We start from the raw sequence: 14685 nt of genomic DNA, 5'->3' as shown, positions 1-14685 counted from the left end.
ACTACTTAGAGCAAAAATATTATCAATTTATTAAGGGGTTTACAGCAGAAAAATCAGAAGGGAAGGAATGGCAATATACTGTTATTACATTGTATTCAAATTGAGGGTAGATTGTGATAAAGTATCACAAACCCAACTTCATCAGTTCTCAACAATGTCCCGGAGATGCTTCCACGGAGTCTGTAAAATCAAATCTGTATTCTTAATGGTTTGTCAATGTATTAACATGAGCTCTAATGGTGCTAAAGCAATGTTAAACATAACTAGCACAAATCAAGGCAATGGCACGAAACTGTACTACTAATCACTGTATTCTTTGTGGCATGCACTCAAAGTTAAAAAACTAAAGGGGAATAGAGTAGGTCTGGCCAGTTTAAGAATGTCTATGATTAAACAGTAAATATCACTTATTATAGGTCAAGATTTAATATAATTAACATCTCTTTAATATTCTATGTGATAAAAGGAGACATATACATAAGGAACTTCTGCTGCACACGAAGTACAATGGTTGTCAAGAGAAAAAGCATTTGTCCAGTTATTTGAGTGACAAACTGGACAAACCTCTTTTATTATGGGCACTATTTTTAATTAAAAGAAAAACTGATAGCAAGTACAGTTATTCAGAATTGAGCATCTGGTAGACATTTCCTCCAATTTGTATAAAGTAGGCACTTCATCTCCATGGTATTACTCCAAAACAAACAAACAAACAAACAAACAAAAAACATAACCCCAGTCAAGTCATGGGGAAATCATCAAACAAACCCAAACTGTAGACGTGACATAATAAACACATATATTTGGTCTGTTTCCTGGCACACAGCTCCTAAAGCCCTTGAAATCTCCTAAACAAATGGCTTTTAGTATGCTAATGAGGTGATAGCTGAAGTCTCCTGGATATCCTCAGGATCAGGGCTGGTTGTCAGGGAGACCAAGTACTGACTCGGTTAGAACTTTCAGCCCCCTCCCCACCGCCCCCCCCAACCCCCATCTCTGGAGAGGGGAGAGGTGCTGGAGATTGAGTCAATCACTAATGACCAATGATTCAATCCATTATGCCTACACAATGAAGACTCCCCCCAAAACTCTAACAAACGGCTCAGAGTACTTCTGTGTTAGTGAACATACGGGCATGTGGGAAGTGATGCACCTGGAGAGGTCATGGATGCTCCATGCCCCTTCTATATACCTTGCTCTATGTATCTCTTTCATATGATTATTCATGAGTTGTATCCTTTTATAATAAACTGGCAATCTTAGTAAGTAATCTGTTTTCCTGAGTTCTGTGAGTCATTCTAACAAATTATCAAACCCAAGGAAGGAATCCTGGGAGTCTGCAATTTATAGTTGTTTGGTCAGAAGTACTAGAAGCCTGAACTTGCAATTGGCTTCAGAACTGGGAGGCAGTCGGGATGCCTGGGTGGCTGGGTCAATTAAGCATCTGACTTCGACTTAGGTCATGATCTCAAGGTTCGTGAGTTTCAGCCCCACACTGATAGAGAAAAATCTGCTATAAGATGGCCGACAAGACTGACAGGGGAATTCCAGTCCCTGCCTGAAGACTCCCCTTCCGGGTTTTTCTTACTACTGGGTTTTTCTTCCCACCCTGCTTGCCAGGCTAGAACAGACTGTAAATTGTCCCCTCTGCTTATGCTCGAGGCTCAGACCTCTGGAGAGTAATCTCCTCTGAGCCCACCGGTATAAAATAAATCTCCTGCCTTCCAAGATCTCCAAGTGTCTCTTGGTTCTTCTGCTTGGTGATCCAGACCAGTTTCTGTAACATGTCAGGCTCTGGTGCTGTCAGCTCAGAGCCTGGAGCCTGCTTTGGATTCTGTATTTCCCTCTCTGTCCCGTTCCCCCTCCCACCCCCCCCCCCCAACTCCGGCTGTCTGTCTCTCTCTCAAAAATAAACATTAAAAAAAATTTTAAAAAGGGGCACCTGGGTGGCTCAGTCAGTTGAGCATCCAACTTCAGCTCAGGTTATGATCTCACCACCTGTGAGTTCAAGCCCTGTGTCGGGCTCTGTGCTGACAGCTCAGAGCCTGGAGCCTGCTTCAGATTCTGTGTCTGTCTCTCTCCGCCCCTTTCCCACTCACACTCTGTCTGTCTCTCTCTCTCTAAAATAAATGAAAACATTAAAAAATTTTCAATTAAAAAAAAAGTGAGAGGCTGTCTTGTAGGGCTGAGCTCTTAACCTGTGGAATCTGACCCTCACTCCAGGTAAATAGTGTCAGAATTGAACTGAATTGTAAGACACCCAGCCGGCATCAAAAAATTGGTCAGAATAGGGGAAAAATCCTACACAGTTGGTGTCAGAAATATTGAGGGTAGAAAAAAATAGTGGAGTTTTTCTTTTAGCAACATACATGAAAATATCTGACCTCCTCAAAAGCGTCAAGGGCATAAAAACAAGGAAAGATTGAGAAACTGTCAAAGGGCAAAAAGACATAGAAACGTTATAACAAAATACAATGTAGTATTCTGAATTGGATCCTGAAACAGTAAAAGGACATAAGTAGAAAAGCTGGTGAAATCCAAATGAAGTCTGGAGTTTAGTTAACAGCAGTATACCAATGTTAGTTTCTTAGTTTTGACAAAAGTCCAGAATAATGCAAGTAATATTAGCATTAATGAAAAATTAATGACTATATAGGAATTCTCTGTACTTTCTTCTCAACCTTCTATAAATCTAAAGAATTCCGACATAAAGTTTATTAAAACAAACAAAAAAGGATAAAGTGATCTAGTGATTTCAAGGAAAGCAACTGAAAGTAATTATTGCCAACGATATAAGTCAACCTTTCAAGTCAAACTAAAATTCTGCAAAACCTGTAAATGCCACCATCTGTTTGACAGTTTCCAATAAAATTTTCAGATGAAATCAGTGGTGATATTACTGTACTTGTTAAAAACTGTATAAGAAAATGTTACAACATTGAAATGATCTGCAATATAATAAACCAGTATCTTCCAAATGATCAACGTGTGATATTATGAAACCACACACAGAGAAAAACATCCAAAGTGCAAGAGAGACCAATGGATTTTAATGTAACAGAGTTATAAAGTTTCAGGTTCCACAATATAATTTACCTTTAAGAAACTACCACTTGATGCGTCTGAATGTACCAAAGAATATCCACAATTATCTGAAAAGGCTATTAAAATGCTCCTCCCTTTACAGTTGTTAAAAAGAAAACCACAGGCCCAAAATGGAGTCACTCAGGCCACTCAATGACTTGACCTAACCTGACTACCGTTTCCACCTGCCCCAGAAACTTAGTATAATTGGTCAGGAATTTTCTGCTAAGCACCAGAGAGGTAATCTGTCACATGGGCCCTCACCATTCCCCTAAAGGTAGATGAAGTAATCTGCATGATAAGACCCCTTAAGGGGTCTTCCCTATAGAAAGGCAACCAGGCCTAAAACAATCCTTTCTTTTCTTTTGCTAATAACGTCTTGACCCACTACTCTCTTTCCTATAAAAACCCTCCATTTTTATACAACTCCTCAGAGTTCCCCTCTACTTGCTGAATGGGATGCTATTCAATTCATAAATCACTTAAATAAAGCCAATTAGATCGGCTGAATTTTGTTTTTTAACACTGTCTCATTATCTTTTTGAAGCCAGATTTCTTCACAGATGTAATCTAAAATAACATATAGCAAGAAATTGAAAGCAGCCAGCCTTCTTTATTAAACCAGACTTCGAAGAGATATGAAAAAAATGTAAAATAATGTCACTCTTCCCACTAGTTTTAACATACTTGTAAAACAGAGTTACCATGTTACTTACACTACCATGTAATGACTTTATTATCATTATTTTAAATGAATAAATACTTCATTTCAGTTTTAATTTTGGGTATAAGAACTGATAATCACCTGAAGCAAAAAGTCTTTGAGGTCTTACTAATAACTACAAATCCAAAGGAGTTGTGAAATTAAAACATTTGAGAACTGTCAAGTCAACCACTGAAAATCTAAAACAAAAGTATATGTAATAAACTAATGGAAAGAAAATCGAGTACTAAAAATACTCACTTAATCCAAAAGAAGGCAGGAAAAAAGAAAAAAAGAAACAAAGACCAGATGGAACAATTTGAAAAGAAACAGCAAAATGGTAAATTCAAAAAAGAGTCACATCAATAATGACATTAAATGACACTCATTTATAAAAAGCAAAACTTACCAGACAGTATACAAAAGATTTAAATATATGTTATATAAGAAACCCACTTTAAATATATATGTTATATATATATATAACATATATATATGTTATATAAGAAACCCACTTTAAATATAAAGATCAATAAAAAGAAAAAGGATAGAAAAACAAATATCATGCAAACACTAACTGAAAGCAAGCTGCAGTAGCCAAAGTCAGACAAATATTTAATAGGTTGATTCATCAAGAAGACAAAAACAAAGCTTCAAAACACATGGAGCAAAAGGAGAAACAGAGAAGTAGATTATGGTGGAGATTTTATTACTACTGTCTCAGTAATTCATAGAACAAACAAAATCAGCAAAATTATACAGGACTCAAACAACACTATCTTTTTTTTTTTTTTTTTAACGTTTACTTATTTTTGAGACAGAGAGCTACACAGCATGAACGGGGGAGGGTCAGAGAGAGAGGGAGACAGAATCTGAGGCAGGCTCCAGGCTCTGAGCTGTGGGCACAGAGCCCGACACGGGACTCGAACTCACAGACGGCGAAATCATGACCTGAGCTAAAGTCGGGTGCTTAACCGACTGAGCCACCCAGGCGCCCCTCAAACAACTATCTTCCAACATGACCTAACTGACATTTATAGAATGCTCCCCCAGCGTCTTCAGAATACACAATCTTCTCAAGTGCACAAGGAATATTCACTAAGACAAGCTATGTCCTGGGCATAAAACAAGTCTCAGTGTGCCTAGGTGGCTCAGTTGGGTTGAGCGTCCGACTTCGGCTCAGGTCATGATCTCATGGTTTGCGGTTTCAAGCGCCGCATCGGGCTCTGTGCTGACAGCTCAGAGCCTGGAGTCTGCTTTGGATTGTGTCTCCTTCTCTGCCCCTCCCCCACTCATACTCTGTCTCTCAAAAATAAACATTGGGGGGAAAAAGTAAAAAACAAAACAAAACAAGTCTCTAATTGAAAAGGACTGTAATTGCATAATGTGTATTTTATGACCATAATGGAATTAAATTAAAAATCATTTATAGAAACTTTTCTGGCAAATTCTGAAAAACCTGAAAATTAAAAAAACACTTCTAAATAATCATTAGTAAAATAAATAACAGGAAGAGAAAACATTTTAAATGGAATGAAAAATGAAAATAATGAAACCTGTGGAACACAGTTAAAGGCTAGAATAAAATTTATAGCTTCATACACTTACATTAAAAGGATGAAAGCCCTAAAATCAATGATCCATCTTAAAAAAACTAGAGAAAAAGAACTCTAAAGCAAGAGCAAAGAAGTAAACAATGAACAACAGAAATAAATGAAATAAAAAACAGAAAGAAGAGGTAAAAATCTATGAAACTAAAGGTATTTATTTTCTTTTATTTTAGAGCATGTATGAGCGGGGAGCCGGGGAGGGGGCAGAGGGAGAGAGAGGGAATCTGAAGTGAAAGGAACAATCCAAATGACAGCCCTGCCTTAGTTTAAAGCTAGGTTCTCTTTTCTGCTTATTATGGATCTTTGATAAGAAATACAATTGCTGAGAAGTCTGTTTTGCTTGCTGTTTGCTACGAGCATTGTGAGGCCTTTCCTGAATGTAACCCGCTGTGTAGTAGAATGGGTTGTAAACCTTCCTAAATGTAGTCTGATATGTAATGGAATAAGTGATTGTACATAAACTAACCGGCATTTCTCGCTTCTGTAAACCTGCTTGCTTAGCACATTCCTCACCTACCCTACCCCCTTCCCCCTTTTTCCTCCCGCCACAAGTAAGGGACAAAGCCTTCCCGCCAAAGGACAGACAAAGGACGCCCAATCAGAGAACAACAAATGTCCTTACTTTAAAATCAACTAATCAGGCCCCTCATAATTTGAAACCTCCCCTGTGCTATTTGTCTCTGTCTATAAAAACGCTGTACCAACCCTGATCAAGGCCTCTTGCGTCACCGGCGACAAGTGCGCAGAGGACCAGGTTCGAACCTGCAATAAACGACCCTTGCCGCTTGGCTTTGACTTACGACTCTGGTGGACTTTTGTGGGAGGTTTCGGAACTTCGGGCATTACATGAAGCAGATTCTAAGGCTCAGCGTGCAGCCCAATGTGCAGCCCAATGAGGGGCTGGACCCCACGACCCTGAGATCATGATATGAGCCAAAATCAAGAGTCAGACACTCAACCTAGCCACCCAGGTGCCTCATTGCTGATTTTTTAAAGTAAATAACTTTATTTTAAATATCTCTCTCTGTCCTCCCTCATTCTCTCTCTCTTCCTCTCTCTCTCAAAATAAATAAATATACATTTTTTTAAAAAATCAGTGCAACTGGAGAGCCTGGGTGGTGGCTCAGTCAGTTTAGCGTCCAACTCTTTGTTTCAACTTAGGTCATGATCTCACAGTTTCATGAGTTTGAGCCCCACATTAAACTCTGCTGGCAGTGCAAAGCCTGCTTGGGATTCTCTCTCTTCCTCTCTCTCTGCCTCTCCCCAGCTTGTGCTGTCTCTGTCTCAAAATAAATAAACTAAAAAAAAAAAAAAAATCCACGCAATTGATAAACTTCTGGTAAAACCAGTCAAGAAAAAAGAGAAGACACAAACTACAAAAATCAGAAATGTAAGAGAGAGAATCTCTATTCATATTCATATCACATATCCAGTAAACATTAAAAGGATAAGAGAATAATATGAACAATTTTATTCCAACAAATTCAACAACAGATGAAATGTAAAAATCTCTTGAAAGACATGCACCAAAACTGACTCAAAAAGAAAAACTTCATAGCCCTATATCAATTAAAATTTATATATACATATATATATTTTAAGGTTATTTATTTAGAGAGAGTGCACATGCGTGCATGAGCTGCAGTGGGGCAGAGAGAGAGGGAGAGAGAATCCCAGTAGGCTCTGTCAGCGTGAAGCCTGCCCAAAATGGGGCTCATTCTCATGAACCATGAGATCATGACCTGAGCCGAAATCAAGAATGGGCCACTTAACTGACTGAGCCACCCAGGTGCCCCTATAAATTTGTATCTAAAAATTTATTCAACAACAACAAACCTTCATGTTTGGTTTATGTCAGTGGTTCTCAACTAGAGTCGACTCTGGCCCCCAGCAAACACTGGCAACATTTAGACACTTCTGGTTGCCACGACTTGGGAGGGGGGGTGGAGTGTGGCTATTGGCATCTAGTGGGTAGAGGCTGGAATGGTGGTAAATATCCTACATTACAGAGGGAAGTCCCCACAACAATTACAAGGCCTAAAATGTCGATAGCACTGAGGTTGAGCAACTTTGCCTTTGATAATTTCACTGGCAAATTCTATCAAACATTTAAGGAAGAAATAACATCAGTTCTGCACAAATTCTTTCATAATAGGAGGGAAAATCATTCTCAACGCATTCAATGATGGCCAGCATTACCCCAAAACCAAATTCAAACAAAGGTGTTAAAAGAAAATTACAGGAGCACCTGGGGGGGCTCAGTTGGTTAAGCATCTGACTTCAGCTCAGGTCATGATCTTGCAGCTCATGGGTTGGAGCCCCACGTCAGTTCTGTACTGACAGCTCAGAGCCTGGAGCCCGCTTCGAATTCTAGGTCTCTCTCTCTCTGCCCCTTCCCCACTTCACCTCTGTCTGTCTCTCTCTCTCAAAAATAAACATAAAAAAAAAAATTATAGACCAGTATCTCAAATGAAAATCCATAACAAAATATTAGCAAATTGACTTGTGGTTTCTGGTCCAGCATGTAAGAGGCTTAGAAGCTGCCACTCCATTCTAAAAATAAAAAAGTCAAACAAACTAAAAAAATTATTGATTTTTCTTAGAGCCATCAGAGAAGTCAGGTCACAGGGCAAAGTGTGACCAAAATATGGAGACAGATAGGTGGATATACAGAAACGGGACAGAAAACCATGAGCAAAAACCTCTGTGGGAACAAATGCCAGAGTTGGAAAACATGAACTATAATTCTGTCATTGAAAAATTCCTGGAAGCTCAATGTGGACAGGGCAAGAACTAAAACTCCAAGAGGACCCAATCTCACATACTTTCGTGAGTTTTACCTCTAAAGGAACTCTACCAAGTCCTCACTGTCAATATCAGAGAAAAATGCCCTCAGGCTTCTAGCAGTAGCAGGGAAAAAGAACTATTCTGAAATACTCTAGAGCATCTGTTTTCTTTAACAAGGCCTGTTTTCAGGAGAAACTATCTTACCACAGCCTAACTTACCTAAGGGAAAGGAAACACCCAACTCCAGCCCACTCTGGCCATCCTCTCTCACCTAAGCAGGGACAGATACTAAGACGTACTGGTCAAGTTCACAATCCAAAAACACACCAGATCACCAAAAGACTACTAATTAATCTTAAGAGTATAGAACTTTCCCTCCCCAAACCATATTACTATTACATTACTAAAGGTCTATTTACTACAGTTCCTTTTACTTAGAACATTGTGTCCACTGTGCAACAAAAAATTATGAGGCAAAATAAAAGGCAAAAAAACAATTTAAAGAAGCTGAAGCAGCATCAGAATCAGAGTCAGATATAGCAGGAATGTTGGAGGCAGTAGGCAAAGACTTTTTAAATACTATGATTAATATGGTAAAGATATTAATGAAAAAAAGTAGACAACATGCAAGTACAGATGGGCAATGTAAGAGAAGTGGAAACTCTAAGAAAGAATGAAAAAGAAATGCTAGAGATAAAAACATTTTTTAAAGCCCTACAACAGAAATGAAGAATGCTTTAAATAGGCTGATAAGTAGATGGGACTCAGCTGAGGAAAGAATCTCCGGGCTTGAGGATTTTGCTTTTTATGTTTATTTATTTTTGAGAGAGAGAGCACAAGCAGGGGAGGGACAGAGAGAGAGGGAGACACATTATCTGAAGCAAGCAAGCTCCAGGCTCTGAGTTGTCAGCACAGAGCCCGATACAGAGCTTGAACTCACAAACCATGAAATCATGACCTGAGCCAAAGTCGTATGCTCAACCGACTGAGCCACCCAAACGCCCCGGGGCCTGAGGATATCTTAATAGAAACCTCCAAAACTGACCAAAAAACAAAAACAAAAACAAAAAAACAAAGACTGGAAAAAACAAACTCAACAGAATATCCAAGGACTACAGAACGACTACAAAAGGTATATAATATATGTATAATGGGAATATCAAAAGAAGAGAGAAGAGAAAAAAGGAGAAGCAATATTTGAAACAATGATAACTAGGAATTTCCCCAAATTAATGTCAACACCAAACTACAGATCACCAAGCAGAATAAATGCCTAAGAAACTATACATAGGCAGATCATATTTAAACAACAGAAAACCAAACATAAAGAAAAAATCTTGAAAGAATCACTGGGGGGGTTGGGGGGGAGCCTCTTTCCCTATAAAGAAGGAAAGAATTATATTCAACTTCTTAGAAATCATGCAAGAAGAAAGAAATATTTAAAGTGTTGGAAAAATGCAACGACCTAAATTTTGTATTCTGCTAAATGATCTTTCAAAAGGAAATTAAAGAAATAGAGACATAAAGACTTTTTCAAACAAAAATTAAAGGAATTTGTTATCAATAAGCTCTGTCTTGCAAGAAATGTTAAAAGATGCTCTTTAGAGAGGAAGAAAATGATACAGGTCAGAAACTTGTTTGTATACAAAGAAAGGAAGAGCATCAGGAAGGAATATATAATGGTAAAATAAAAATTATTATTTTTAGGGGTGTCTGGATGGCTCAGTTGGTTAAGCGTTTGACTTTGGCTCAGGTTGTAATCTCATGGTTGACGGGTTCGAGCCCCACGCTGGGCTCTGTGCTGACAGCTCAGAGCCTGGAGCCTGCTTCGGATTCTGTGTCTCCCTCTCTCACTGCCACACCCCCGATTGTGCTCTGTGTGTCTCTCTCTCTTAAAAATAAACATTAAAAAATACTATAAAAATTTATTATTTTTATTATTCTTAACTGATCTAACAGATAACAGCTTGTTCAAAATAATGACATATCCAATTACATCTGTATTTATAAATATGTATATTTGTGTGTGTATATACACATACATCTTTAAGTATGTATGCTCATATATAAATGAAATGAATTACAGCAAGGATACAAAGGATGGAAGGGAGGGATTTGATTATATGATAAAGTACTTGGCACTATTTGTGAAATAGTATGTGTTCCTTGAAAATGAACTTGGACTAGCAGGAAATAAAATCATATTGCAAACTCTAGGGAAACCACTAATGAAATTTTTGAAAGATCATCACTGTAGAAAATCTGAAAGAATAGACAATGCCTAGAACAAGAGATTATAGCAAGGTTGTAGGATACAATGAAAGTCAATTGCTTCCCTATGTTCTAGCAATAAAAAAATGGAATTTAAAAATTAAAACACATCAACACATTAGTATCCAAGGAAATGAAATACTTAGGTATAAATCTAATAAAATATGTACAAGATGTACATGGGGAAAATTACAAAACTCTGATGAAAGATATCAAAGAAGAACTAAGTAAATGGGGAGATATGCCATGTTTATAGTTAGGAAGAGTCAGTATTGCCAAGATGTCAATTCTTCCCAAATTTACAGATTGAACACAATCTCACTCAAAATCCTGGCAAGTTATTTTGTGGATATTAACAAAGTGACTCTGAAGTTTATATGTAGAGGCAAAAGACCCAGAATCGCAAACTCAGTACTGAAGAAGAATAAAGTTGGAAGACTCATACCACCTGCCTTCAAGACTTATAAGAAAGCGACAATAATCAAGATAGTGTGGTATTGACAGAGACAGATCAAGGAGACAGAAGAAACAGTCTAGAAATTGTCCCACAAAAATAGTTGACTAATCTTTGATAAAGGATCAAAGGCAACACAATCAAACAAAGTCTTCTTAACAAACAGTGAATAACCGGATATCCACATGCAAAAAAATGAATCTCGACACAGACCTTCCACTATTCACAAAAAGTAACTTGACATAAATGTAAAACAAAAAGTTATAAAACTCCCTAGAAGGCAGAAGAAAATGTAAATGACTTTAGTCATGGTAATGATTTTATTTTGCTATAGCACCAAAAGCACAGTCCATGAAAGAAATCATTGAGAAGCAAGCTTTATTAAAATGAAAACTTTTGCTCTGTAAAAGATGATGTAAGAGAATGAGAAGACAAGCCACAAACTGGCAGGAAATGCTTGCAAAAGATACCTCTGATAAAGAACAGCATATTTAGCCAAAATAAACAAAAAACTCTTAAAATTTGTCTATTGAGTTGTTCTTATTGTTATAAAATGAACAACCAAATTAAAAAATGGCAAAAGATCTCAAGAGATACCTCACTAAAGAAGATATACAGATAACAAGTAAACATAAGAAAAGATGTTCCATCTCATATGCTACTAGAGAATTGCAAGTTAAAATAACAGTAAGATACCACCGCACACCTACTAGAATGGTCAAAATCCAAAACACCGACAACACCAAATGCTGGTGAGGATGTGGAGCAAAAGGAACTCTTACTCACTGCTGATGGGAATGCAAAATGGTATAACCACTTTGGAAGACAGTTTGGCTGTTTATTACAAAACTAAACATAACTCTTACCATATTGATCCAGCAATCGGAATCCTTGGCATTTACCCAAATGAAATGAAAACTTATACCCATTAAAAAAAAAAAAAAAGAAAAAAAGAAAACCTGCTCATGGATGTTTTACAGCAGCTTTATTCATTATTGCCAAAACTTGGGAGCAACCCAAATGTCCTTCAGTAAGTAAACAAACTATGGTACATCCAGACAATAGATAAATGAACTATGGCACATGCACACAACTGAGTATTACTCAGCACTAAAAAGAAATGAGCTACTGAGCAATGAAAAGACATGAAGGAAACTAAAATGCATATTGCTAAGTGACAGAAGCCAAACTGAAAAGGCTGCATACTGAATGATGCCAATCATAAGACATTCTGGAAAAGGAAAAACTATGGAGACAATAAAAAGATAACTGGTTGCCAAGGGGTTGGGGTGCTGGTTAGGATGAACACGCAGAGCAGAGAGGATTTAGGGCAGTGAAAATATTCCATATGCTACTATAATGTCATTACACATCTGTCAAAACCCATAGAACATACAACACCAAGAGTACACCCTAATGTAAACTCTAACTTTGGGTGATTATGATGGGTCAGTGTAGAGTCACTGAATGTAACAAATGTACCACACTGTGGTACAGGATGTCAACAGAGGGAGAGGTTGTGCCATGTGTCTGGACAGGACATATATAGGAACTCTCTGTACTTTCTGCTCAATTTTGCTATGAATCCAAAACTATTCAAAAAGTAGTTTATCAATTTAAGAAATACATATGTAAACCAAATCCAGCAATACACCAAATGGGTAACAACTGTGGCTAACTGGGAGTTAATCCCAGGAATAAGTTGGTTTAACAATCAAAAAACTTTTTCAACTCAGTAAGAAAAATGTCCAAAAAAGACTGGATCAGAACTCTGCCTCGTCTTGATGAATGGAAAAACTAAATAGCTAGTGCCATCAGGTACTTGAGAGACATAAATTCAAATCTCTCAAGGATGATACCACCTTAGCCTTCAAATTGTTTTTTACATACAGTGTTTCAAATATTATATCCAGGACCCAAGCAAAGGTAACTAGGCACACACAGAGATAAAACAGCATCTAACAAAAACTAGCAGAAATGATTTTCAATACAAACAGACCTATAGAATTTCCAGACACTGGAGTTATCAGACACAGGCTATGAAACAACTATACTTACTATGTTTAAGGAGATAAAGGCCAAGCTTGAAATTTCAGCAGGGAACTGTAAACTGTAAAAGGTGATATAGCAGATTTGAAAAGGAACCAACCAGAAACACAAGAAATGAAAAACACAAATCTGACATTAGGAACTCAATGTATGGGGCTATATTCTTGGTACATTCTCTAGGTAATCCACTGTATTTAGGAACTGCAATCATAGACTATTAAAATAAATCTTAAAGCCCTTGTTTGCCAACTCACTCTTTTCTAATTTAGCTTCTATACTGCCTCCAGAATTACTTTCCTAATGTATGAGTTTGATGTCTCAGTACCTTATTTAAAATTATCTTGGATAAAACCCAACTCTCTAATCTGGTGGCTAATGACCTTTCACAATCTACCCTATATCCTGGATATACTAGCCTATTAACAAGTCTTGTGCATTCCTGCTTGCTCATTCAATTTCCTCTTTCTGGAATGGCTTTCCCCATCTTGTCTACCTACTACACTTCAGAACACAATTCCTAGGTCATCCCTGAGCAAAATTAATTACTCTTTCATATATACTCTTCATACTTTGTTCACAACTCTACTACAGCACTCAACATCATTAAAATTACAGAGGAAGCTTTGCCTCCCCCCGCCCCCACAGTTATACTGGAATAATTTAAAGGCTAGGACTCATATTTACTTCTATCCCAAGAGCCTGAACCATACCTATTGTATTATACACAGTAAATGTAAGTCAAATAAATTATATATGTATTGAAATAAAAGCCAATTTTAGAGAAGAATCTAGAATCAGTTCAAGAATTTTGTTCTTCAATTTCTGCTAGAGAAAATGCTTAGAGTTTGCTAACATGAGGTCACATGGTGAGAGCTGGCAGCAGAATGGTATTCTGCCACACTCTAATGCCTTGGGCTCTGTAGCTAAAGGGTTCTACCAGAAGGAAGGTGTACTAGGATGGAAATGTGAGAAAAGATCAGACTATGGGTTCAAAGGGAGGGTGGCAGGAGTCTCTGAATAGCTTCTTAAAGAAGAAAAATACTGGAACTGGGGAGAAGAAAGAATAAAATAGGAGCTTCTCTTCCAAAGACAACATGAAAACCAAAACAGCCTGACACATAAACTGACTTGACTTTGAGTTTCAGTAGACAGTGAGAACACCTCTCCTAAAGGAGTTAATGTTAAAACTGCATCGCCAAATAAACCCTCATGTTTCAGTATGCTGTGAACAGTTTATAGACAGCCAAAATAATGCTTTAGAAATGGAAGTAACTCCCCATGTGGACATCTCTACATGTGTACCCAAGATAAAGAGGCTCTCGCACACAACAACTTGATCCAAGAGCTAGGGAAACTATCATGAATGGAGTAAAGAGGATAAAGCCAATTATGATGTTTTTGCTGATTCTAAATTTTATTCCAGAAGCTGTGAATTAGCAGAAATAAAATCTGCCCCATAATTCAAGCTTAAATGAAACCTTGGGGTAATACATTTCATTGCCCTTTTGCATACAGGAATGCCTCAGTAAACTTTATTTTGGTAGTTATTAGCACAATTTTGTTTAGTCTAATTTGATGCCTAACATAATATACAATTCTGACATAAAGACAGAATGAGTATAACTTTTAATATAACTTTGATATTCAAACTGTATTTACGGAATCAAATAACAGGTAGTCAGTATTTACAGACTGTAACCTCTTCCCAAGTCTATTTCTCTGATAAT

General features: G+C 37.4%; 1 protein-coding gene across 8 annotated transcripts in view; it reads right to left on the bottom strand.

Annotated features, from left to right (window-relative positions):
• TBC1D12 (TBC1 domain family member 12) overlaps positions 1–14685 on the bottom strand; it is a 135609-nt gene that overhangs the window by 58441 nt on the left and 62483 nt on the right. Inside the window, exon 1 of one of the 8 annotated variants that reach the window (XM_027062666.2) lies at positions 12968–13013. The exons of the other annotated variants lie outside the window; for them this stretch is intronic. The gene's annotated coding sequence lies outside the window, so the exon portion shown is untranslated. Of the gene's footprint in view, positions 1–12967; positions 13014–14685 lie in introns of those variants that run through there. 8 annotated transcript variants of the gene reach the window in all.

The sequence above is a fragment of the Acinonyx jubatus genome, chromosome D2 (assembly GCF_027475565.1).
Source record: "Acinonyx jubatus isolate Ajub_Pintada_27869175 chromosome D2, VMU_Ajub_asm_v1.0, whole genome shotgun sequence".
Lineage (NCBI taxonomy): Eukaryota > Metazoa > Chordata > Mammalia > Carnivora > Felidae > Acinonyx > Acinonyx jubatus.
The sequence above is the reverse complement of the archived record's forward strand: the minus strand, read 5'-3'. Positions and strand labels throughout refer to the sequence as shown.